The following is a 2,812-nucleotide window of genomic DNA, read 5'->3' as shown; positions in this document are numbered from 1 at the left end:
ACAATAAAAACAAATAAGATGAAAAGATAAAAAATGAGAGAGAAAAAAACAATTAAAAATGGAGAAAACTCACCTATATTTGGATAGTTATGAAAAACCTCATTCGATAGGAATATAAAATATTTTAAAATAAGATATTCTAATTCCAAAAGTTGAAAACTTGTACCAAACATGGTGATAAAATATAATTTCCTATTTAGGTCTCTTATTCCATGAATCAAACGGGCCATAAACGATATTCTTTATTCCTTTCTTTCAAAATGTGACGGGAAGGATTTGACATTTTCAAACAATGTTTATTTATCCATAGAAAGTTTTGATAGAAATTGTGATTTAGCTTTTATACCTAAGATTAATCATTTTATTTTTGGCGGGCCAAAGTAAAGATACTCACTTTAATCCTCCAATTCAAATATTTTAGATGCTTTATAGACAAATTCTATAAGATACATCATAAATGAAAATTAAGGTTGGTTTGGTAATTATTTTATTTTTTTATTTTTTATTTTTTATTTTTAAAAATCAAGTCTATACTATTTCCATATCCAAATTTCTTCTTTTATTTTCTCCTCTTTATTAAGGGTGTTCATGGGTTGAGTTGGATTGGGTTGAAAGATTTTTTAAACCCAACCCAATTGTTCGGATTGTAAATTTTTTTCAACCCAAATAATCATTATTAAAAAATGAACACAACCCAACCCAAATATGATATTTAAAATTTATTTAAAATTTTGTTATAAAAAGAAGTAAAACGTAAATATGTAAAAATATAATTTAATTATTTTCATATATTAAATTAAGATTAACAACCCAATTTCAATTTATATAGTGAAAATTTTCCTTATAAAGGGCAAAGAAACTAATTTTGAGAGTTGTTGAAGTATACATTATTAAAAAATATTGGAATTAAATAAAATTAAAATCAATATATGTATAAATATTGTGTTATCAGTAATAAAAAAATATATTTTAAAGTTAATAATAAATTCGGGTTGGTTCGGATTATATTAGGTGAACCCATAAACTAACTCAACCCATAAAATTTTCATTTATTTGAATCCAACCCCACCCAACCCAAATGAGTTGATAACCTAATTCAAACCGCACGTGTTGGGTTGGGTTGATTGGTTTTTTCGGGTCATCGGATTTTTTGAATACCCATACTCTTTATCAATGATTTAAAAAATCAAACAAAATTTAAAAAAAATAAAAGAATTAGCTTTTAAAAACTTGTTATGTTTTTGGAAGTTTACTAAGAATTCAACCGTATTATATTTAAGAAAGATGCAAAATATTATAAGAAAAATGGAGAAGAAATAAACTTAATTTTTAAAAAATAAAAAATAAAAAACGAAATTGATACCCAACAAAATGGATTAGCGAAGGGGCTAAAGAATCCAAAAAATTATTACTAAAAAAAAAATAAAGAAATTAAGGAAGAAAAGGAATCCAAGAAAATTCTTCTATTTATGTTTACCTTGAAATTTTCTCATCAATCGTTTTCCTAGGTAGGGCTAACGTGTCATGAAAGAATATTAAATAATTGAAAAGACACATTTTATTATTTGTAAACTTCCCTTTGTCCTTAAAATGGAACCAAAGAGGAAACAATAATATAATGCTTTTTCATACTTAGAAATACTCGAAAACATGTTTTAAATCATTTTGATGGTTTTTTTTCCTCTACTTCCACATACTTTCCCCACATATAGCGATTTTCGACATAATGTTTGTATCTATTTGGTAGCTTTTAATTTTTGTGTATGATATATACCTTTTAATTATGTTAAAAGTTGTTAATTTATCAGATATAAATTTAAATCGTTTGTCTAATTAAACATTAAATTTTTAATTTTATGTCAAGTGAATTCGTGAATTATAAGAAATGCACGGATACATTTCTATTATTCCATCAAAGTTCTACTTCTTAAGTTTCTGTGAATTGTGTTCGAAGAAACATGCGAATTTCCATTTTGATTGACGTTAACATACACACATTATTTCTATTATTGGGACCTCCAATTACACATCAAGAGAATTTCTTTGAATTTATGTGGATTGTGTTGGAAGAACATTGTGAACCAGGTAGAAAGTGATATGGCAAATGAAATACTCATAAAGCTACATATATATATATATATCACCAACACATGTTTTTCTCTTTGATTTTCTTTGCTCACTTTTGATAATTAATCTTTAGTTAATTAATTTAATGACCTATTAAATTTAGGTTACCTTTGGTAATCATATGACTTTTGATTTTGTTTTTTAAAATTAAGCTTATATTATTCTCAATTTCTTACAAAGGTTTGTACATTTCTTAAGTAAAAGAGTTAGATTCTTAGTCAATTTTTTAAATAAAAAAATTTAGTACAATAATTGTGGGGATGTGGGATCAAACCTCTAAGGAGAAAGGTTATACCAATTATCATTAAACTAAGCTCACTTTTGACAAAAATTTTTAAAGACTATGTGTGTGTGTATATATTTATATATATATAATTTTCAAAACTTGACTTAGTTGTTAAAATATTGATAAAAAAAAGTAGATAACAAAGCAAGAAATTTAGAAGTGAAGGAATGTTTATAAGCTTAATTTTCAAAAACTAAAAATCAAATGATTACTAAGCTGGACGTTAATATGCTAGATTTATTTTATAACTACTATTGAGATTGTTTTTTCCTAATTAAATTTCAGTTACTTGTTATTTAGGTTTCTTAAATTTATTGTTAGAATTATTTTTTTCAATTTAATGTTCGAAGTTCCTTGTTTCATTTTTAGTTTCTCATTTTAAAGTTTGATATTAGATCT

The sequence above is a fragment of the Benincasa hispida genome, chromosome 11 (assembly GCF_027475165.1).
Source record: "Benincasa hispida cultivar pf3 chromosome 11, pf3_genome.v1.1, whole genome shotgun sequence".
Classification (NCBI taxonomy): domain Eukaryota; kingdom Viridiplantae; phylum Streptophyta; class Magnoliopsida; order Cucurbitales; family Cucurbitaceae; genus Benincasa; species Benincasa hispida.
The sequence above is the reverse complement of the archived record's forward strand: the minus strand, read 5'-3'. Positions refer to the sequence as shown.